Raw genomic sequence first — 25,413 nt, forward strand, 5'->3', positions numbered from 1 at the left:
AAAAAAAAAATCCTAAAAAGCATTTAGGAAAAATGTGTTTTACCTCATGTAATGGTCACATGACTGTCTGAAACCTGTTGCCAGTGGTAAAATTAAACGTTTGCTCACTAGGCAGCAGAGCACTTATTGCTTTTGAAAAACCACTGCCTTATGTTGCTGCTGCTCGAGTTGAGGGAAGAGGGAATTTCATGGGTCATTAGCATGGTTCATATCCACGCCTATCACTAAGGACTTTTCAAGATGTGATCTCGGTGGACCTGAATTTGATGGTCTAAAAAGAGAGAGCATTTGGGGCCTCTCCTAGATGTTGGGGGAAATTTCAGGGCACTGAACTGCCTGACTAGAGGGAGACCAGGAGTCAAACGGTGGCTCAAGGTGTAAGCGATGAGCGTCTGTGTTCAGACTGCAAGGCTCAGTGGTCAGATTTTTTCTACATCATCAAAATATGCTTAAAATGATTATTACTGCCGTTTCCGCATACATCAGCATGTATAATCTAGCAATGATTTTTCAATGAAATTTATTTTTTCTCGTCTATGGGGATTAGAAAACTCAGTCTTGTGATTCCTGTCCAATCAAATCACATGAAGTAAAAAGGTAAATTGCATCATAATGAACTAAATTAAGACACTGGCGCTTTATAATTGCAGCAAACTCTTTGAAAGCATTAAAAGTGTCCAAAAAGATGTCCAAAATCTTTACATTGACCCAGAGCCTGTTTAGATGCATATCACTGATGAAAAAATTATGGATGTTTACTGTATGAAGACTGAAATGGCCTTAAACACCCAGCAGGCACAAGATGCCAACATGACATTAGTTTGAAGTTGTACCCTAACATCATGGTGTCACCGACTCGGTCCCAGTCATTACCCTCGCTGGCCAGCAGAGGCCACCATCTCTGGACTTCTAGCATTACATCATCCACTTACACTGATCGCGCACACCTGCTCTCCATTCAGTTAATGACCCACGTACCCTTTATAAGCCGCACTCAAACCTTGTGCTTTGCCTTCTGCCTGCCCACGACCCAAGCATGTTACACGGACTCTGATACTCGCTGCCTGTCCACGACCCAAGCCTGATACACAGACTCTGAATCACGCCGCCTGCCTCTAACCCATGCCTGGTAAATCACTCTGTGTCTGTCAGCCGCCAGCCTTGAGACCTTTACTGCTACTGTTGTTGTGTGTTCGCACCTTTGTGCGTATTGAATGTTTGAGTGAGAGTGTGATTAATAAATACTGCATAATGGATCCCTCCGTGTCAGTCTCCTCGTTACACATGGGGACGTTGCATGAAATGAAAAGCGGGTTGACGATTTTATTGTGTTCAGGTTAACAATTTCAAATCAAACTTTAAACCAATTTATTTAGGAGTGCCTCAGAGATCTATTTCAGGACCTTTACTTTTTAGTATTTATATAAATGATTTACCTGCTATATGCACTGATGCTGATTTATTAAAGTACACTGATGCTGTGCTTTACACTTATGAAAAAAATTCAACAGAAGTTGCTACTAAATTAACAAATGAAATGCAAAATGTTTTTAAATGGTTGCAAAAATCAAACCTCACCTTAAACTGTATCCATGTGTTTCTCAATTAGGTATAACGTTGAAAATGTTTTAGAATTTTTTATAAATGGGCAAAGTATTGTCACTGGATTCAAATATTTAGGAATCATGCTGGGCTCAAAATGTATTTTTAAAACTCATATTAAAAAAAACTTACCAATACCACACAGATTCAATCTTAGAAATTTTAAACATATCAGATTCTCTGACTTATGAGGCCTCTGGTATGTATTTAAATACTATTATTGTTCCACGTACATTGTACTGTATAACAAGCTGGTCTCGGGCATGTAAATCATCTTTAACACCGTTTGAATCATTATACAAGAGAGCACTTAAAATTCATGCTAAAAAGCCTTGGTTGTACCATCACTGCAATATCTTAAAAAAAAAACATACAGTAGTCTCTTAAGTTTCGATAATATTATTAAATATTACAATATTTGTTTTGTTTTTTTAAATAATTCACAACTTTTCTGCTCCATCGTGAAAATTTTTTTAAATTACAAATTAGAGAAAACATCGCAAACGACACATTTTATGATAAGAGGGGAAGGTATTGTCCCTAGACTTAAGTTCTCTTTTGGTCAATCTTGTTTGATGTATAAAGACATTAATCTATGGAATTCTCTCCCAACAGAAATAATCACATTTACAAATTATAAGATGTTTTTTACGCCTGACTAGGAGGTGGATTTTGTCAAATCAAATTTGTACACACTGAGTGAGATGTTATTGATTTGTCAGTGTTTTATTTTCTATGCGATCATAATTGATATTATAAATGATATTATTGTTTTCATTTTTATATGTCCAGGGACTGCAGGTGGAACATAGTAATCTTGCTATATCCTGGCACAATGCATCTTTTCTTTTTGAGGTTAATGTCATTTTTGTGCATTGTCCTTATTAAATAAATAAATTCATTCTTTTATTCAACTCAACGCCAGGCCGACGTTAACCTAAAATCAACCAAATATCAATGTCTAATTATGTTACAGCTTGACATTGTGTGGACGTTACCATGGACGTTATGGCTCGATGTTGCATTTTGGTAAATTTTTTAAGACAACCTAAAATCAACCAAATATCAACGTCATGTAACGTTGTTAATAGACATCAAAATGACATTGTCCTTAGACGCTGGTTAAACATTCACTTTTGGTCACCTGACATCACAACCTAAATCGATCCTAATAATAACATCTTATAATGTTGTGTGACTGCTGGGCAATAACTAAATGCACTACAGAATGTTACGTTTATACACATCCACAAATTACATGTAAATGCATCAGCTTTTTACAGCAAAATACTCACTACTCACTTCTCTTGAGTACTTTTAAAATGACTACTTTTTACTTGTACTTACTTAATATTTACAATAGATACTTTTACTCTACTTGATTTTCACTTTTAGGCAAATAATGGTACTTTTACTTGGGCCTATGTCACGGTTGCAGGTTTGTGCGCTTCTCCAGAGTGTATGTTTGATCACGTGGGTTTGTTTTGTTTTGGTTGTCCATGTGGATTTGTTATGCTCACGTGTTATGACGAAACTCAGTTGGTCTGATTAGTTCGCCAGCTGAGGCTCATCATGGTGCCTATATCTGGGCGATGCTTTTGTGTGTCTGTGTCAGTTTGTTACTATCGCTCATGTTTGTGCTGTCTGTGCTCAGGCCCTGAGGAGATTATCTGGATCCGGTTTCCCCGTTCTGTTCCTGCCCTGTGTTCTGCGTCCCTCTAGCCTGGCACTTTTTGGTTTAATTGTCTGATACAAATAAACATTGTTCACTTGCACTTGGATCCTCTCTGACCCTTATTTGAACGTAACAGAACGAACTGACCTTTACATGGATCCAGCGAGTGTCTCCCAGATCTCTGAATTCGTCTCTCAGAGCAACGCCCGGATTGATCGACAGGATGAGGCCCTGGCCACCACGGCTCAGGCGATCCAGGCCCTGGTTGGCCAAGTTTCATTACTCACTTCCCAGGTCCAACAACTGGTTACCCGTGCTGCACAGGCTGATACTGCACCGGCCCCCGAGACTGCACCGACCCCGGAAGTGTCACCAGCGCCTGCGGTTCTTGGTCGCTCTGTTGAGCCACATCTTCCACCTCCGACCAGCTACTCTGGAGAGCCTCTCTTGTGCCGATCCTTCTTGTCTAAGTGTTCCCTTTACATCTCGCTGCAGCCGTCATTATTTTCCTCCGAGCAATCTAAGGTGGCGTTTGTCATCACCCTCCTTTCGGGCAAGGCGGCCCAGTGGGGAACAACAGCTTGGGAACAAAAGCTACCATGCTGCTCTACGTTTGACCTGTTCTCCAAAGAACTTAAGAAGGTCTTTGATCGGGCCGCTTCCGGGAGAGAGGCCGCCCGAGTCCTCGCTGAACTCCGCCAGGGGAACCGGAGCGTGGCGGAGTACTCGATTGAGTTCCGAACACTAGCCGCTGAATGCGGCTGGAACGCGGAGGCGCAATGGGACATGTTTCTGCACGGATTATCTGATCGTCTTCAAGATGCGATCTATTCCTTAGATCTTCCAAAGACTCTGGACGAGCTGGTGGATTTGGCCATCCGTGTGGACACCAGACTGCTTTTTTTTTCGGATTTCATCCCTGACTTTCCGGCATTGGCTGCGACACCGGAAGTGGTAAGCGCTGACCCGGAACCCATGCAGCTGGGGAGATCCCGCTTGTCCATGCAAGAAAAGTCTGTCACAACCCATTGCAGTACGCACCCTCAGTGGGCTTTCCCTTCCCACTATCACTCACTCCACCAAACCCATAAAACTTATCACTTCAGGAAATCATGTTGAACACATTTCATTTTTTTTAACAGACTGTTCCAACACACCGGTGGTTTTAGGACATCCATGGATAATTCTTCATGAACCTCACATTAACTGGGGTCTTAATTCCATATTTTCGTGGAGTGAGAAATGTCATGAGTCTTGTCTTTCGTCTGCTCGTTCTGCTGTTTTTTGTTCTGTGTTTCAGGAGGAGCGCATGGACCTGTCAAACGTGCCCAGTGAGTACCTCGACCTGAAGAGAGTGTTCAGTAAGTCTCGAGCTGCTTCTCTGCCTCCTCATCGTCCCTATGACTGTGCAATAGATTTATTGCCAGGTACATCTCCGCCTAAAGGCAAGTTATACTCTCTTTCCATTCCTGAGAGGGAGGCCATGGAGAAATATATTTCTGATTCTCTAGCGGCCAAGATCATATGGCCCTCTTCTTCTCCGGTGGGGGCGGGGTTCTTTTTCGTGAAAAAAGAAGGATGGGTCTCTTAGACCTTGCATAGACTATCGAGGGCTGAACAGCATCACGGTGAAGAATGCCTATCCTTTGCCGCTGATGTCTTCAGCGTTCGAGCGTCTGCAAGGGGCTTTGTTTTTCACGAAATTAGATCTCCGCAACGCATATCATTTGGTTCGCATGAAGCAGGGCCATGAGTGGAAAACCGCTTAGTTGACCCCCAGGGGGCATTTTGAATATTGTGTTCTTCCTTTTGGGCTTTCTAATGCTCCTGCGGTTTTCCAAGCACTTGTAAATGACGTGTTGCGAGACATGATAGATCAGTTTATTTATGTCTACCTGGATGACATTCAGATTTTTTCTTGTTCTCTCCAGGAACATGTGCAGCACGTCAGGCGAGTGCTTCAGCAGCTGCTAGAGAATGGGCTTTTTGTCAAGGCGGAGAAATGCGTGTTCCATGCACAGTCTGTTCCCTTTCTAGGACACATTGTGTCAGTCGAGGGGGTGCGCATGGATCCAGAGAAAGTTCAGGTTGTGGTAAATTGGCCAATCCCCGAGTCTCGTAAGGCCCTGCAGAGATTTCTGGGCTTCGCTAATTTTTACCGGCGTTTTATTCGCAATTTAAGCCAGCTCGCCACCCCTCTGACGTCCTTAACCTCCGCCAAGACTCCCTTCAGGTGGTCGAGTGCAGCACAGGTTGCATTCACTAAACTAAAAAGCCGCTTTGTTTCAGCTCCAATTCTGGTGACACCTGATCCCTCCCGGCAGTTTTTGGTGGTTGTTGACGCGTCAGAAGTGGGTGTGGGCGCAATCCTGTCCCAGCGCGCAGCCTCGGATGACAGAATTCATCTGTGCGTGTTTTTCTCTCACCGATTATCTCCAGCAGAACAAAATTTCGACATTGGTAATAGGGAGTTGTTGGCTGTCAAACTCGCTTTGGTGGAGTGGCGTCATTGGTTGGAGGGTTCGGGGGTCACCTTTATCGTTTGGACCGATCATAAGAACCTCGAATACATCAGGTCCGTCAAACGACTTAACTCCAGGCAGGCTCGGTGGGCATTATTTTTCGGACGTTTTGACTTTACTATCTCATATCGACCGGGTTCTAAAAACATCAAACCCGACGCGTTATCCCGTCTTTTTGATTCTTCAGAGCGTAATATGCCTCTTGAGCCCATCGTTCCCCAGAGGATTTGTATTTCTGCAGTAACATGGGAAATCGAGAGCAGGGTCCGCACAGCCCTGGATGGGGTAACGCCCCCGGTCGGATGCCCACCCAGTCGTTTGTTTGTGCTGGAGGAGATTCGGTCTGACGTCATTCGGTGGGGACATGCCTCCAAAGTGGCTTGTCTTCCTGGGGTGAGTCAAACCTTATTTTTGGTTAAACAGCGATTTTGGTGGCCAGCTATGGCACGGGACATACGCGAGTTTGTTTTGGCCTGTTCTGTTTGTGCTGTTTCTAAGACTTCTAATCGCCCTCCTGCTGGACTCCTTCAGCCGCTGTCAGTGCCTTCGAGACCCTGGTCGCACATTTCGCTAGATTTCGTCACCGGTCTCCGGCTATCTGGTGGCAATACGGCTGTTTTGACTGCTGTGGATCGGTTCTCGAATGCTACTCATTTTATTACTCTGCCTTAATTACCCTCAGCCAGAGAGACAGCGGATGCTGTCATTAATCACGTCTTTCGCATTCATGGCCCCCGACGGATGTGGTTTCTGACAGGGGACCCCAGTTTGTCTCTAAATTTTGGAGAGAATTCTGTCATTTATTGGGAGCGACTGTAAGTCTTTCTTCTGGCTTCCATCCTCAGAGTAACGGATAAACAGAGAGGGCCAACCAAGATCTCGAGCGCATGTTACGTTGTTTGGTTTCCCAAAATCCCTCCTCTTGAAGTCAGCAGCTCCCATGGGTGGAGTACGCACACAATTCATTACCAGTGTCGGCTACGGGCCTCTACGGGCCGTTTCAGTGTAGCTTAGGTTACCAGCCACCAGCTTTTCCCAGTCTGGAATCCAAAATCGCGGTCCCCTCTGCCCACACCTTTGTCCAGAGGTGTCGACGCACTTGGAGCAGAGCCAGACAGACCCTCCTCCAAGTGGGTGCGCGCACCAAGGCCAAAGCCGATCGCCACCGGTCGAAGCCTCCCGTTTACGTCATCGGTCAAAAAGTGTGGCTTTTAACTAAGAATATTCCTTTGCGTTCCGTATGTAATAAACTTGCATGTAAATTTATCGGCCCATTTAATGTCATCAAGATCATTAGTCCGGTGGCAGTCCGCCTCAAACTCCCTCCAGCGTACAGGAGAATACATCCCGTGTTTCATGTTTCCAAATTAAAGCCCGTTTTTCATACGGCCATTAACCCGCCCACACACAAGGCGTCATTGTGCAGTTATTCATTTGTTACGTTTAGTAACAACTCGACCTCGTCGTCTGTCCACAAAAATACCTCTCTTGCTTTCTTTGCCAACGCGTTTAATGTTTAACCGGCGTTTGTTTATGAACAATAACCAAATGCCGAGCGAGACACATGCTTTCTGTTTATACTAGAATGCACATGCCCAGAGTGCGCAAATGGTCACGTGATATACGTTTTTGGTGGCGTAGTGTGGACGAAGATATGTTCAGAGACGCTAGGTGAAACGCTAGTGTAGACGTGGATCGTTTTTGATCAAAAATGCCATTTTAAAACTAAAATGCACTAAAGTAAACGGGGCCTGTGTGATGGTACTTGTCAAAGGGTTAATGGGCAATCATTGAAAAGGCAGAGCATGCTTGCTGGTTGCATTGCTAAACATTTGATTACTGTTAAATTCAATACCACACATGAAATTGGCACAGATTAAACCTTAAAACAGCACATTACTCACAGCTTGAGCAACATTTACCTGCAGCGTAAATACAGCCCAGACAGAGGACTGTGAAGGTGAATGTCCTTTTAAACCAGGAAGAGATCATGAGCTGATTTTTTTGTAATCTCTCAGTGACATTTTGAGATCGGCTTCAAGCCTCAACTTTGTGCCCAGAGAGTGGACACGTTTAATGCCTTCAGAAGAGCAGCAAGCTCATCCTGGTCCGATGCCCTTAAGTCTGCCTTTCTAAGTGCAAGTAGGTACTGGCTGAGACTGTTTTAATCTGTCTGCAGAATGGGCAATTAGGAAATCCTCGGAAGCACTGGGCCACTGAGCCCTTTATTGAGAAGCTCACTCCACACACAGGGATTAAATCGGCAGAGAGAGACTCCGCTGCAAGGGTCTTTTCTGCCATATTAGCTTTTACAAAAGGGATTTTGAAGGTCTAGGAACAGCAACCCCCTCCTTTGCGCTCCCCAGCATCAGAGTTTGGAAGTTGCAATTAACCCGGGTTACCATATAATGACGCATCGGTAAGGGTAGTTAGTGCAAGGGCCCCTGCTTCCCTGTATTTTTTTTCTTAAATTTTTGCTCTATGCTATAATTAAAGTTGATACAAGAAGGGACCAAGAGATGATATGAGGCTAAAGGAGCATCGTTTGAGGCCTTTTTGAAGGAAATCAAGCTTGGTCAGTTTAACCAGTGTGCATGAATGATCAGCTTCTACAGACTACTGCTCCTGGATGGCCCTTTGTGCTGAAGAGGGGGTGGCGTCAATAAAATGTATTGAGCACTACTCTGTTGACTTCAAAAGTGAGTGGCTCAAACTAGCTAGTATTTAAGCTAATGGATATAGAAGAAAAGACGTTTGACTGCTATTTAAATGAAATGTGGATGGAGTCTGCTTGGCTTGAAAAAGGCAAATCTCCTTTAAATGTTTAGTTCACGCAAAAATTAATAGCCAATCATTCATTTTACTTTGACTTAGTCCTTTAATATATCAGGGGTCGCCTACAGCGTAATGAACTGCCAACGATTCCAGCATATGTTTTATGCAGCGGATGCTCTTTCAGCCACAACTCAGTACAGGGAAACACCCACACTCATTTACACACACTCATGGCCAATTTAGTTCATCCAGTTACCTTTACCGCATGTCTTTGGACTGTGGGGGAAATCCACGAGTACATGAGGAGAACATGCTAACTCCACACAGAAATGGCTCAGCTGGGTTGGTGGAAAAAATGACCAAAAGCATCCCCTTTGGAAAACCGCCATCCCCCCTTACCATCCCCTTTAGATTAACAAAAGTGTGTGCAATGTAAAACTCATCATCCAAATGAACTATTCAAATTTTTTATTTATGGTAATTTATGACTTAAAAACAACAATGAATGACCAATCAGAACCCAGTATTGTAATAAGGCGACACACACAAGCGCAGTACAGTTTATTGGATCATTTCATGCGATTTTAAAAATGTCTAAGAGAGCAGTTCAGACTCAACTTTTTGCATTCATTAAAAAGAAGATTGCAGAAGGTATGATATTTAGTTGTTTATTATCATATACTGTATGTATGCTCTACCTGCTGTTCAGAACTGCATTTCAGAACAATTTAGGGAGCTTGACGCGAGTTTAACTTAGGCTGTAAAACACAGTTAACAGGGCTTGTTAACGTTTACTTTTGCGACCCTAGTTTCAATGTTAATATCTAAGATACAGCAGATTCTAGGTTCCCTGTTTCTAAAATTAACCGTTATTATTTTCCCTAAAATCAGAAAGCAAATGATGGGATGCAGTTTTAAATCACTGTTGTCCAAATGTTGCTCTGTTTTCTCAAAAATGCTTCCAAATACCAGCTGTACATCTCTATACCATGTTTTGTTTATGAGTGAATCTTGAGCTTTGATATGAGACAACGATTCAGTCGTCTTTTCATACATTCAAGACATTTATGAATGAATCAGCTGATTAAACAACTCAGTTAAATGAATCATTCAGTGACAAAGATGGAGACTTGACTTCATCTACTGGCAGTTTTAGTTTCAAACCTCATGGCATTTTTATTATTAATTTAATTGCATGCCACCTCCTATGCCTTGTTAAACAGTCAATTTATAAATAAACAGTGAATTTATCTAAATGCTAACTTTTTTTCTTTGCCATCTTTTTCTGTCAACAGGAGTTTTGATGATTTATTCTGATTGTAAGAAATTCTTCCTAATATTATTTCAGTTCATATAAAAAAAAGCTCATGTAGTTTGGCCACATAAGGTAAACAAAGTGTTGTAAATAAAAAGGTAAATTTATATGTAGTCAATAAAAACAGTTGCTGGTAGTCAAAGACTTACATTGTCAATTAATTAATTGTCCCTTTTAGTTTCATGATTTTCTTAAAGGGTCATGAAGACCCCACCCTAACCTTCTCATCAGGGTGTTTTCACACCTCTAGTTTGAAAAAAGTCAGGAAAGTGGGTGAGTCTAGCTTTGTTCAGGTGGTGAAAGAGGGAGAGGTTTGCATAAAAAGGGAGGTTTCAGTACATGCATACGCTTACTTTCACTGTAAAAACAACACAGTGACTACGTTTACATGGACATCAGTAATCAAATTATTGATTCATTAATTTTCTTTTCAGCTTAGTCCCTTTATTAATCTGGGGTCACCACAGCGGAATGAACCACAAACTTATCCAGCATATGAACCGCCAATTAATCCAGCATATACGAAATGGATGCCCTTCCAGCTGCAACCCATCACTGGGAAACATCCATAAACACTTACTCACACATTATACACGTTAAACATTCACATTATACTCTAAGGACAATTTAGCCTACCCAACTCACCTATAGCACATGTCTTTGGACTTGTGGGGGAAACCGGAGCACCTAGAGGAAACCCACACCAATACGGAGAGAACATGCAAACTCCACACAGAAACGCAAAATAACCCAGCCAAGGCTCGAACCAGCAACCTTCTTGCTGTGAGGTGAACATGCTACTCACTATGCCATCATGGCAACTTGATTAATTACAGAGAGTGCTTAATTACAGAGAGTACAGAGAGCGCTCTTATAAAGATAATCAATGATATACGCCTAAATACAGGTTCAGGCAAGCTAACAGTTCTGGTATTGCTCGATCTCAGTGCTGCATTTGACACTGTCGATCACAGCATACTTTTGGATAGGCTGGAAAACTGGGTTGGGCTGTCTGGCACGGTCCTCAAATGGTTTAGATCTTACCTTGAAGGTAGAGGTTACCATGTCAGTATAGGTGACCATAGGTCGAGGTGGACACCCATGACATGTGGAGTCCCACAAGGTTTGATTCTGGCACCTCTCCTGTTCAACCTTTACATGCTCCCTCTGAGCCAAATAATGAGAAAGAACCAAATCTCCTACCACAGCTATGCTGATGACACTCAGATCTACTTAGCCTTACTGCCTAATGACTACAGCCCCATTGACACCCTCTGCCAATGCATTGATGAAATTAACAGTTGGATGTGCCAAAACTTTCTTCAGTTAAACAAAGAGAAAACTGAAGTCATTGCGTTTGGGAACAGAGATGAGGTTCTCAAGGTAAATGCATACCTTGTTACTAAAGGTCAAACAACAAAAAATAAGGTCAAGAATCTTGGTGTGACTCTGGAGTCAGATCTGAGTTTCAATAGTCATGTCAAAGCCGTCAGTAAATCAGCATACTATCATTTCAAAAACATAGCAAGAATCAGATGCTTTGTTTCCAGTGAAGATTTAGAGAAACTTGTTCATGCTTTTATCAGCAGCAGGGTGGATTACTGTAACGGCCTCCTCACTGGCCTTCCCAAAAAGACAGTCAGACAGTTGCAGCTCATCCAGAATGCTGCAGCCAGAATTCTGACCAGAACCAGAAAATCAGAGCACATCACACCTGTACTCAGGTCTCTACACTGGCTCCCAGTTACATTCAGAATAGATTTTAAAGTATTATTACTGGTCTATAAATCACTAAATGGCCTAGGACCTCAATACATTACAGATATGCTCACTGAATACAAACCCAACAGATCACTCAGATCTTTAGGATCATATAAACTAGAAGTTCCAAGAGTTTAGTCAAAGCAGGGTGAATCAGCTTTCAGCCACTATGCCCCTCGCTGCTGGAATCAGCTTCCAGAAATGATCAGATGTGCTCCAACATTAGGCACATTCAAATCAAGACTGAAAACACATCTGTTTAGCTGTGCCTTTACTGAATGAGCACTGTGCTGCGTCCGACAGATTGCACTATCATGTTATTCTCTTCTTCTTGATTCTTTTATATCACATTTTACCTGTTTTTATGTTTTTTAATCAGTTTTATTATTTTTTTTATTTTTTTACTTGTTTCTTTTATTCTTGTTTATGTAAAGCACTTTGAATTGCCACTGTATATGAAATGTGCTATGTAAATAAACTTGCCTTGCCTTGCCTTGCCTTGCCTTTAATTATTTGCATAATTACTAATTTGTCGACTTTAACTGCAGTTTGGCACTTTCACTTTCATTCAGGAACACTTCATGCATGCCCCCATAACAAACAATATATTGGATGGGAGGAACTGCTGGAAGAGTGTAGTTTTAATGAATTGTTGGAAACCACATGCTGTGTGGGAGACAAAAAAACTCTGCACTTGTCTTCAATTGTCCTGTCAAAACATTTGGTGAAAATCCTACACTAAGGTAAAAGTTTGATTAAGGTGTTTACATGTTTACATTTGGAAAGCAGCATTTACAGCGGATCTTTCAGCCCATAATATTGTAGTGATATTAACATTTTGACTAAGGTATGTCTTTAAAAACTGAATGTGGACTGCTGACAATACTAACTAACATAATAATACGATACTGAATAAACATAAACAAAGAACACTGATCAAACACTTACTAAATTTGAAGAAACAGGACAATTAACACCAACTGGAACTGCGTCTTTTTTTAAAAGGAGATAAGCGGCAAATCTGGATTTTACCATTTCCAGATGCAAAAAGCTCTTAGGTGAAAAATATTCCTTACAAACCTATTTTTGTTGCATGTTAGCAGACTACTGTAATCCACATGTGAGTCCAGTTGTGCTCTCCTAGTGGGGATTTGAAAACAAAACCTTTGTTGCAGCACATTTATAAATGCAACACTGACGACCCATGTCTCCGAACAATTCTTCTTCCACTTGTTTTAATTATAGTTGGCCACATAACTTGGCATCTCTCTGCCACTTGAACATTGTAACAGGTAAAAACAGTCTTCGAAGCTATCATGCATATGTTGCACCTCATACACAACAGAGTGCACTGATTGGTTTGAACCAAGTCTTTCTCATGAATAATGATGAAAAATCAAAGACGTCACGTACCCACTGGTACAGACTTCCAGTCTCCACAGTGGAATTTACACAAGAATCTAAATGCCATGACGTAGCTTCTAAGTTTTTTTTTTTTTTTTTTTTTTTTCAAACCAAAAGAACAAATTTGCTCGAAATAATGCAAAACAAATTTTCACTATTTTGTGAAATATATGTCCTAATAGTGTTTTTAGCAGTGTGGGACACATATATGACTGTCAACATCTCAAAAATGTGTTTTGGTGTTTTGTGACCCTTTAAAAATGACATGCTTAAGATTCCTAATGGTTGGTGGTAATTTAAAACGCATTTTCTCAAATTAAAATTGTATTTAGACCTATTTTGTTGTAATTGTGTGACCCATACCCCGGATGGACCTATGGTTTGTTTAAAAAAAAAGAGGAAGTTAGGCATCTGGGATACTAATCAGTGGCTAAATCTGAATGTGCCCTATACTGACACTGAGAAAAGAACAACAACAAAAAAAAAACAGTTGAATAAAGTTATTTTTGTTTTATGTGCTCACAAAAGGATTATTGTAGTTTTTACTATTCCAGATGAACCACTGAAGGCATTTGATCTGTTTTGATGATATTTTTGAGCATTGAGGACTTTGAGCGAGCCAGGATGGCTGTTGAGGATGGAGAAGGAGGGAGCTGTCAAATTTTATCTAAAATATGTTAATTTGTGTTCTGTCGACTACATACCTGTCAACATTGGCATGTGAAAATAAGGAATACAACCCCCCATCCACCAAAAAGAAGAGAAAAAAAAGAAATTTCCCAAATTGCTAAATGATGTTCATGTGGAGCTGTTTCATTGCAAATAAACAGTTGAAACAGTCAGTAATATGTTTTATTATTATTATTATTATTATTATTATTATTAGTAGTAGTAGTAGTAGTAGTATTTACAAAGGATAGAATAAATAGTATACATTAGAAAAAGCAGCAAATAATTAGCAAACAGTTTAACCTATTCAAATTAATAGCTATTATAAAGAGATTGAATCATGTTCTCAAATCTCATAAATTTTTTCATCACTGTATAATTCAAACATTCTCATTTAGAATTTCCATTTGATTATATTTAATGACAAAGGTGACACTTTAAAAATACACAGATCTATAATGAAAACATTTGATTGTTTTTCTAACTTTTTATGCTCATTTAAAACAAAATTAGTTGTGTTTAAAAGAAAACCCACCATGATCGATATGTTTAGATGTTGTTATTAATATCATATATGTGTATATGTCTGTTCAAAAGCACACCTGAAACCCAGTGTCCACTTTTGCTCCGATTTAAATCATGTGTACAGAATATTATTTGGGAAACAGCATCTATTTATCACTTTGGAGCACGTCTGACAGTCACGCACAGTACATGAACTGACTGTTTTGAGGATTACATACAGTAGGAGGGGCGATGGTGCCTGTAATGGAAAGGAAGGGAATCCCGCCATTTCTAAATATTTTTCCAGCGTGTTTTCATGCCTAATTAAAATTAAAGCTCAGAACAGATTCACATTTAAGAGCAAGGGGCGTCCCCTGGTAGTTCAGCTGTATGGGTTGTGTATATTGAGGATCGGCTCTTTAATGTTTATTGCCACCCTTCAAAGAACTACATGAAAATATAATTATGGAATGATAGCGGGATAGAACTGTAAAATACAGGAGCATCCAGGGAAAAATGGGAGGGTTGACGGTATGGTAAACTAACTAAAGTTTCAATGGATTTTAATGACATGAGGGTGAGTAATTAATAACATAATTTTCATTTCTGAGTGAACTAACCCTTTAAGACATCATGTCACCTGAAATGCATATTTACCACTCGGGATGGTAGTATTGGTGTACTGCAGGCTGTTTTTCAATATCTGTCGGAAACCAAGAAAGAAAAATTTTATCTATTAGACAAACTTTATTAAATCCTGGGGCACACAGGGGAAAAAAGCAGAGCGATTATTGCTTTTTTACAAACGACTAGTTTTGTGTTACAATATATTGCCTCTTTAGCCTTTTAAAAATAATTTCTGGCATTGCCAGTGTTTATGCTATGTAAAATGCTGCTCTCTGCAGTGCTGACATGGTTGCAGGGCCATTGAGCACCATGCTTGTTAATGCCATACCCTTAATACCTGGCTCTCAGGGGGCCCTTTACCCAACACCCACTCTCCTCAGCTCAAGAGCCCTGGCCAGTGGGCAGCACAATCAATGTGGAATAGCCTCAGGGTATCATTCTAGTCTCAATCACAACGCCACAGTGAGTTATGGCTCATCGGTTAAACACTGACTTTTACTTGTCTGATATCTGACAGAAAACTTGAGACACTCGTGAGATTTATAAAACTCTCTTGAGTTTAACTGGTATAATTTTGTGGTTGGCAGAGTTTCTAATGGCCAGAGAATTGGAGATCAGGGTGACTGATGGCCTGTTTATTGGAAAAATTTAATTTGAAACAAAAGCTTCACAAAACAATTTGAACGCCTGTCTAATTCAATATCATGCTCCTGTTGAGGTATTAAATATTATGGATAATTTAATTAAGTGACAGTTTTTTTTTTTTTTTTTACAATTCACACTTTTGTTAATTGTCTGATCAGACACAGTTATACTCACCTCAGAATGTAAGAAAAAAGACAATTGCATATGTTTAAAACAGTCAGAAGTTATACTGTGACAGACAGCTCGGTATTCATTATGGCATTATTGATGGTCTATAGGGCCACCTATTGGCAAATAGTGAATTTGCCTTTTTATTCAGCATGTCTACTGTTTTTGTTTTGTTCAGGTATGTGTTATATAGAATGAATTCACAAAGCTGAAGTCATATCATTGTGTTTTTGGGTTATTCTGTACAAATGTACACTTTTGGTATGGACAGATGTTTAAAACTTTTTTTTATGTATAAACTTTATATTTCTATTATACTTTTTAAATATATCAATGAAAACATAGGTTCCCCTTCGGTTGGGGAACTTCAGTGCCATAGAGTGGATTGATTGAAATCCACGAAATGGGAGGATTCGGTTCAGAAGCCGCTTGTCTGAAAGAGTATTGAACGGGCCAATGAATGCAATGAATTGGCAGCGTAAGCTTGCACAGGTGTACTTCATTGCCAATTATCCCAGCATATAAGCACACCTGGAGCGAGCAGACGCCATCCTTTTCGCTTCAGAGACTTTCTGATCGAATCGATGAGGGTTCCTCCCGCTGTGACCAGCGATTCTGAGCGAACGAGAGCATTCTCCTAGTCTAGAGTGTGTACACGCAGCGGCAGACGGTCGAGCTGGGTTTCTCCCTTGCCTGGTGTTCTTTGGGTCCGGTCCTCCAGAGCGGTGCGTATAAAGTTGCAAACTTCACAGAAAGAGCAACACAGTTGTGCAGCACGTCCTTTTCAGGACGGCGCTCCGACTGTGCGTTTCTGGATGCGGTGGTTTTCTGTCCTCGGATGATGGGCACGAGCACTGCGTTGCATGTCTAGGGGGGTCCAGCATGTTAATGCGCTGCTCGCGGGCAGTTCATGTCGTCATTGCGATGCCATGACTGTTGGCAAGTAAAGATCGTGGCTAGCCTTTGCAAAAGGGCGAACCACCCCAGTTGTCCCCTGCTCTGCAGCGGGCACTCGGGCAGATCTGAGGGTTTCAGCGAGAGATAATCCGTCGCCCACGGGCCCGCGGACCTCCCGCTCCTCTAAGCGCTCCATTCAAGCTTCGGGCGGGGGAAGCGATCCGTCTAACAGATGGTAGCCCTTACGCCCGATGACACCGGAGACCAGACGTCCACCCCGGCATCGGAGGGTGGGCTTTCATTGTCCGATGATGATCCAGAACCGCTCGCCCCCTTCGGGCTGGTGAGCGCTGTCACTACGGATCCTGAAACGGACATGTTAGCCGTGCTTTCCCGGGCTGCTTCGGCCGTGGGTTGGAGATGGTTTATCCCCCAGCTCCGCGGCCGGACCGACTAGAGGGGCGTTCCCTTCTTCCCGGAGGTGCACAGTAGGCTCACGCGGTCTTGAAAAGCACTTTTTTCTGCTCGTGCTGCGTGTCCCTCCACCCTAACCACTCTTGACGGTGGAACAGCCAGGGGGTATGTGGCGATTCCTCAGGTTGAGTGCGAGATGGTGGTAAATCCGCGCGGCGCCTCTTCTTGGCGGGGTCCGCCTCGTCTCCCATCCAAAGCCTGTAAGTTATCTACCTCCCTCGGAGCTAGAGCTTACATAGCTACGGGCCAGGCTGCTTCTGCCTTGCATGCGATAGCCACCTACCAGCGCTACCTAGCGCAGGCGCTGGCCGAGCTGCACGAGGGTGGGTCCAACCCAGGCTTACGAGCTTCGCACCGCCGCCGACTTAGCTCTTTGGACTACTGAGTCCGCTGCGTATGCGTGGGGGAGGACGATGTCCACATTAGTGATCCAGGAGCGCCACCCCTGGCTGATATGCGCGAAGTCGACAAAGTCCGCTTTCTTGACTTTCCCCATATCCCAAGCCATGTTCGGCGACACCGTCTGTGAATTCACCCAGGAATTCAAGGCGGTGAGAGAGCAGTTGATGGGTGATGTCTTATCGGCGGTCCGTAGCCTGCTCCGCCCGCCGTGCCATTCATACCTGCTCCTCGCCGAAGGCGCCCACCTACGAGAGCTGCTCCGCCCCCCCACACGCCTCTGGCGAAGCGAGCGCGTCGGGCACCTCGGAAGCAGGCAGCCCCCCTGCCCAGAACGCCGCTAAGTCTGGCAACGGACCGCGAAGCGTCCCTGGGACAGGCCATCTGGAGAAGAGGGAACTTGCTCTTTCCCCGCTGGAGGGCGGGGCCCCATTTCCAACGGCACTTTTTACTGCCATGAAAACATTATGAAAGGGCACTTTTCACTTCCCCGGATGTGACAGCCCGAAATCTGCCAGTCTGGGTCAGTCAGCTTTCTAGCTTGCAGATTCGGTGTGTTTCGCCAGTGGCTCACGAGCGTTGGGAGGACGGTCTCCTTTCTCCCACCCCTCGAGCCTCCCCTCCAGAGCTCGGGTGCGGAGTGAGAGCAAATATCTCACCTCCAGCTTTTCCGTGGGACCCGCGCGCTTCCCGGATCAGCACACCCACTCCGCGCTGCCCCACTGCTGGTACGTCAGCGATTGTAGCGATGAGTCCATTAGCGGGAGCTCTGCCTGCCTGGTTAGCGTGGGCCAGCTCTTCGCGGTGGCTCATACGCACAATCAGACTCGGCTATGCGATTCAGTTCGCGAAACGGCCCCCCAAGTCGCGGGTGTGTATTCACCAGGGTCAGCCCCCTGTCTGCCCTTGTCTTGCGAGAGGAGATTGCTGTCCTCCTGGCGAAGGATGCAATCGAGCCGCTCCCTCCAGCCGAGATGGAGAGCGGGTTTTACAGCCCACACTTTATCGTGCCCAAAAAGAGCGGTGGGTCACGGCCAATTCTAGATCTGCGCGTTTTGAACTGCTGCCTGCACAAGCTGCCGTTCAGGATGCTCACGCAGAAGCGCATCCTCCGGTGCGTTCGTCCTCTGGGTTGGTCTGCAGCATTAGACCTGATGGACGCGTATTTCCATGTCTCCACTCTTCCTCGCCACCGTCAGTTTCTGCGGTTTGCGTTTGAAGGTCGAGCTTGGCAATACAAAGCCCTCCCCTTCGGGCTCTCTCTGTCTCCGCGGGTCCTTACCAAGCCCGCGGAGGGTGCCTCAGCGCCCCTTCGGTTCGCGGGCATCTGCATACTCGATTTCTTTACGACTGGCTGATTTTTGCCCTCTCTCGGAACAATTGATTATGCACAGAGACAAAGTGCTCTGGCACTTCCACCTGTGGGGGTTTCAGGTCAACCGAGAAAAGAGCAAACTCGCCCCCGTGCAGAGGATCTCTTCTCTCGGGCTGGAGCTGGACTCGGTCACCATGGCAGCGCGCCTCTCCGGAGAGCGCGCTCAGCTGATGCTGTACTGTCTGAGAGAGCTCGACAGTAAAATAGTGGTCCCACTGAAACTATTTCAGAGGCTCCTGGGGCATATGGCATCCGCAGCCGCTTCATGCCGCTCGGATTATTCTATATGAGACCACTTCAGCACTGGCTTCACGATCGAGTCCCCAGACGCGCATGGCACGCGCGCACACACCGAGTCTCTGTTACTGCGCTGTGTCGCCGCGCCCTCAGCCCTTGGAGCGACCCCTCGTTCCTACAGGCCTAGAACAGGCGTCCAGTCTTGTTGTCGTTTCAGCAGACGCTTCCAACACGGGCTGGGGGGCTGTGCGTTGCGGGCATGCGGCTGCGGACCTGTGGAAAGGTACCCAGTTGCATTGGCATATCGCCTGGAGCTGTTGGCAGTGTTCCTCGCTCTCCACCGTTTTTTTCCGGTGCTGGAGCGGCAACACGTGCTGGTCAGGACGGACAGTACGGCGGCGGTGGCGTATATCAGCCGTATGGGGGGTATGCGCTCCCGCCGCATGTCTCAGCTCGCCCGCCGTCTGCTCCTCTAGAGTCTTCCGCGGCTGAAATCGCTGCACGCCATTCATATTCAGGCAATCACAACCGTGCAGCCGATGCGCTCTCACTGCAGCCTTACGTCCTTGAGAATGGAGACTCCACCCCGAGTCTGTTCAGCTGATATGGGCGCGATTCGGGGAAGCCCAGATCAATCTGTTGCTTCCCCCGAGATCGCTCATTGCCAGTTGTTCTTTCCCTGACCGAGTGCTCTCGGCACGGATGCACTGGCTTACAGCTGGTCTCAGGGCATGCGCAAATACGCGTTTCCCCCAGTGAGCCTGCTCGCGCAGTTACTGTGCAAGGTCAGGGAGGACGAGGAACAGGTTGCTGGTTGCGCCCCTCTGGCTCAACCGGACCTGGATGTCAGAGCTCTCCCTCGTGATAGCCCTCCCCTGGCAGTCCCTTCGAGAGAGCACCTACTCTCTCAGGGGCACCCTCGCCGATCTTTGGAGGTCATTAGACGCGAGGAAGACTTAGGTAGCCTCCGATTGTGGTGGCTAATACCGTCACTCGGGCTAGAGCCCCCTCCCCGAGCGCGCCTCTGCCCTGAAGTGGAGTCTATTCACTGAATGTAGTGTCTCTCGCAGAGAAGACCCCCGTAATTTGCCAGATCAGCGTTGTGCTTTCTTTACGGCGAGAGAAGCTGGAGAGCAGGCTGTCGCCCTCCACACTCAAGGTTACGTGGCTGCCATCTCCACTCTCATAACACGGTGGCTGGCGGCACTGTGGGAACGCATAACCTCATCATCCGGTTCCTCAGGGGCGCTAAGCGAATTAATCCACCCCGCCCCCTCTCATGCCCTCTTAGGATCTCGCCCTCGCTACACAAGCCACGTCAGATCCCTTCGATCCTCGACTCAGTATCTTTCTGTCCCTGAAGACAGCTCTGCTGGTCGCGTTGATATCGATTAGAGGGTCGGGGACACGGAGGCATTTTTCGGTCAGTGACTCGTGCCTGTAATTGGGCTGGCTTTCTCTCACGTCCTGAGACCCCGCCCGCGATATGTGCCCAAGGTTCCTACCACTCCGTTTTAATACGAGGTAGTGAGCCTGCAAGCGCTGCCCTCGGAGGAGGCAGACCCAACCCTTCTTTATTGTCCAGTTCGCGTTTTGCGTATTATCCGGACGGCACTCAGAGTTTAGATCATCTGAGCAGCTCTTCGTCTGTTATAGCGGTCGGCAGCAGGGAAGTGCCGTACCGAAATAAGTTCCCACTATATTGTGGATGCCTTTCTTTCACTATCAGAGCCGAGATGAGCCGCGTCCCCCGAGAGCGCGTGCGCCCCTCTAACAGACATCTGTAGAGCTGCGGGCTGGGTGACACCCAACACATTTGCAAGGTTTTACAATCTGCGAGTGGAGCCGGTTTCCTCAAGGGTATTAGGTAACCCTTGGTGATTTAGGAAACAATTCGGTAGGGTGTTGAAACACGCTTGCTGCGCCATTCTCCCTAACACGGAGGTACGTGCGCCTTTTTATCTGTCAGTAAAGTTCCCCGTCAGGTGAGCCCTGCAGATTACTCCGTGGCCCCCAGCACTGACTCAGCGAAGGAGTCACTTGCTGGCCCACTACGTTGTAGGTCTGCCCGCTGGTCAGCCCGCGTTTTGGGTATAGGTGCCTGCTATGCGTGATCCCCACTAGGCGATCCCATATGCTTATTTCACCACGGTTAAGTCCCCCCCTGGGCGGACCTGTGTCTTCCCTCTCCGCTAACCACTCTTTTGCTATGCGTACTCCCCCTTTTTTAGGGCTAGTCCATATGTAAATTCTGCCATCTATCCCCCCTTGGGTAACGGATGGCCTCCGCAGCGTCCTCCCTATCGGGATTGCACGCTTCCCAACGTACTGTCGTATTTCCTAGAATTATCTAGATGCTCACGACTTCCCAAAAAATATATCTAAATCCGTAAAACTTCTGTTGAAGTAGGATAAATTAGGGCCAGGGACACGTTGGAGGACCGCGCCTCCCATGATGTGGGTGCGTCACGCTTGCTTGACTATCCCCTCATCGGGGGCGTTAGTAAGGTGCAGTCATTATGGCGCTTTCCATACTTCTCCCATTTCGTGGAATGTCAATCAATCCACTCTATGGCACTGATCTCCCCAACCGAAGGGGAACGTTCAAGGTTACAGAAGTAACCCTTCGTTCCCCGAGGAGGGGAACGGAAGTGCCATACTCCGTCGCCATAATGACTGTCCCTTAGCTGTTTGAAAGTCTCTTCAGCTTAAAAGGATGGCGTCTGCTCGCTCCAGGTGTGCTTATATGCTGGGATAATTGGCAATGAAGTACACCTGTGCAAGCTTACGCTGCCAATTCATTGCATTCATTGGCCCGTTCAATACTCTTTCAGACAAGCGGCTTCTGAACCGAATCCTCCCATTTCGTGGATTTCAATCAATCCACTCTATGGCACTTCCGCTCCCCTCCTCGGGGAACGAAGGGTTACTTCTGTAACCTCGAACGGTAGTTATATATATATATATATATAATTTTTTTTTTACATTTATTTAAAGATCATATTTTATTTTTGTCACTGGTGTTTTTGTTACACACATTTTTTGTCAATAATAAAGGCTTTATTAAATAGTATTTCATTTTTTTTTTTTTTTTGGCAATTGTGGTATACTCACTAAATTACATTGTTTAATCTACTTATATTATAGTTTTTACAAGTCCCTAACAATAAATGAAGTCACACCAGTGATGCCAACTAAAAGCTTCATATGAAATCATGAGATAAGTATGACTAGTTTCTGATAACTAAAATGAGTCAGTGGCGTTACAATGAAAGTGGTACTCTACAGAGCCTCATGGGCAGAGCAGAGTTCCAGCAAGGCAGATCATGAGCTCTAGCTCCTCCTTGCTGCATTTCTTTGACAAGTGATGTCACGGGGTTAGGGTTAGGGGTGGGGTACTGGTATGTGTATGCTTTAAAACAGCTTAAAGGAGGAGGAGCAGGAGCAGGAGCTCAAGCTCACTCTCATTGGAGGTGAGTTCCACCCAAGTGGTTCTGCAGTGAGCCCCTTCTCTTACAATAGGCTCTTATTCATAATATGTGTTGATTTTTATTTCAAAAAGATGCATTTTTGTTAAAAACCATTAACACAACTTCAGGCCACCACTACTTTCATTATATACAATATTTATTCAGCATTTTGTGTTGTATGTAATTTACATCTTATACATGATCATTATGGATACATTACTGTATTTTGAATGAACTAGCTTTTAATTTTTGCACTTTCCCTTTGTACATGGCAGTGAGAACAGGCAGTTTTGGTGCATTGAATTCTACATAGATAAAAAAAATTAATTATTGGGATAACTTAAAATCATTTAAAATGACTTAAAAACTAATGATCTTGTGTGGTTTTCCTTTATGTTCTATAGGCTATTTTGTGTGCTCTAATACTTTACTCTACAGCATGCTTTGACCACAGTTTGGATCTGGATGAACAACAACAACAAAATGTTTTGATTATTGGTTACTTAGGGAAAAGCTCATATCTGGGAACATGGTGACCTTTCAGCAAACTCCATGTTATGTTTCTACCACACTGCAGAAAAGACTTTCCTTTAATGAAAAACAAACAACATAATCTTTGTTGTCTTTTGTGAGTCTTTGATTTGATATCCATTGTTTAATTTTAATTTCTGTATAAAACAGCATATACTCATGAAATTGAAGCAGTTTTAATACTGCTCCTTATAGATGACTTCAGATCGCTAGATGTAGCTTTTACATAAATCTTTTTAAACCAAAGAAGAAACTTGTTCATATCTACCCCTTCTATATGTATAATGGGCAATGATACCTAGTTATACAAGAAGCTATTTGGATCTGAGTAGAAAGAAATGGAATGTTTTATATTCTAAATGTATGAAAGGTCTATTTTAAAGTCATGCTAATCAAAAAGAGTTGGTTCCGGCCTCGTGGTACATAACAGTAAAATCCTTACATTGTCAAACAACATGTCAATAATGGAAGTGTTGCTTACAGTAAACACGAGTAGGTTCAATATATCTTTCAAATGGGGCCCCACGTCCATAAAGCTCTTTTTGAAGTTTGGAGGGGGTTGGGAATCTGAAACATAATATTACAGCTTTAAGTATTCCATCACTGCTTTAAGCCTTGGCCAGAAATCATTCAGGATTTTGCTGGTTTGAATTCCCACCACTGTAACCACAGTCTAGTGAAGAATTCTTTGACATATATTACTCAGGTAACCATCAGCCAGGACCATGTTTCCTCTGTTGAGCATTTTGTTCACACAATAGCAAAAAAGTAAGAAAAATCTAAGTAATAGTTTGCCCTGTTTTTCCTACACTAGGCGGAACAAACATATGGCAATTTTGGTCTGTTTACTGTGGTACCAGTTTCTCAATTTTTTTTACTTATAAAATGAGTTGAAACTACACAATTTTTATGTTTTTTAAGACAACTTAATTGTTTTAATTTCAGCACAAAACTAATTTGTGTTGGGAGAACATGAAGAAATTATGTGGAACCCAATAATTTTTACAGAGTGACGTTATATTTGCAGAAAATGTACTCATAGCCTGGTATGGTTTTTTTTTAAGGAAAATTAAAATCTCATGTTCATATGAAAGACAATGCATTATGGCCATTTTTTTCAATATTAGTTTTTTTTTTTTTTTTTTAAGTTGTCCTCTATTGAATAACATGAACTTATTATCTTATTTTTTTTTTCATTTTTGTAATTTATTCTAATTGTTTTGTTATATAATTGAGGTTTTATTAAATCATATGTTTCAAATGAATAATAAAAACTTTTACTTTGTTTCCCACAAATATTTTCATGCCAAATATTTGTGTGTGTGTGTATGTTTATATATATATATATATATATATATATATATATATATATATATATATACACACACACACAAAACACACACACACACACACACACACACACACACACACACACACACACACACACACACACACACACACACACACACACACACATACAAAATAAAAGTTTTTAATATTTATTTGAAATATATGATTTAATAAAACCTCAATTATATAACAAAACAATTATAATAAATTACAAAAAAAGTTCTTTTTAAGAAGAATTTATATATATATATATATATATATATATATATATATATATATATATATATATATATATATATATATTCATGTTGAAAATATAGGCAGTTTTTTTAATCAATAAAACATTTTTGCATTAAAAAGCCCTGAGTTTGCTAACAAAATATTGGTTTCTGTCTTTTTAACATTCAACAACTTAAAGGTGCAATAGGGGATTGTCTTTAAAACATTTTGTTGTGCTGTTGTGCACTCATTTACAAACATACACTACGGTCAGCTTAGTTTATTTATTTCACCTAGTGTATGTCTTTTTACTGTGGGGAACCAAAGCACCCGGAGGAAACTCATGTAAACACCATTCAAACCACTGCAGAAATGTTCTAGCATATAAGTCAATTACAGTAAATATACATTTCTTAATAAGTAGCGTAGGCTACTATAAATTTAAACCATTAATGTAACCTATAGTATATCTTTGTTTTCAGGAGCTTTGGAGACGTAATGTAAATTGTGCTTTCCATAGGTCACCTATAGCTTTTGACATGAGCAATGGCTATGTTCAAAATGTCATAAATGATTTCAAAGTGCAGTACAAAGGGAGGGGAAGACATTACAGTTTTTTTTAAATCATTCTGAATTTTAATGTTGGAACGTTCTAAATGAACAGGGCTTAGGATAATTGAGAATAGAACACAGCCAGGAACTATGATTCTATTTACAACTTTCAAGCTGTAGTTGCAAATATACAAGTTTGCGATGCAGTTTGCGAATCTTCATTTGGGAAAACCCAAATCAAT

The 25,413-nt window shown here is 43.1% G+C and overlaps 1 protein-coding gene across 2 annotated transcripts in view; it reads left to right on the forward strand.

Moving 5' to 3' along the window:
* The window catches only part of efna2b (ephrin-A2b), a 210,332-nt gene that overhangs the window by 16,044 nt on the left and 168,875 nt on the right, over window positions 1-25,413 (forward strand). The gene's annotated exons all lie outside the window — the stretch shown is intronic.

Source organism: Danio rerio, chromosome 11, assembly GCF_049306965.1.
Source record: "Danio rerio strain Tuebingen ecotype United States chromosome 11, GRCz12tu, whole genome shotgun sequence".
NCBI lineage: Eukaryota > Metazoa > Chordata > Actinopteri > Cypriniformes > Danionidae > Danio > Danio rerio.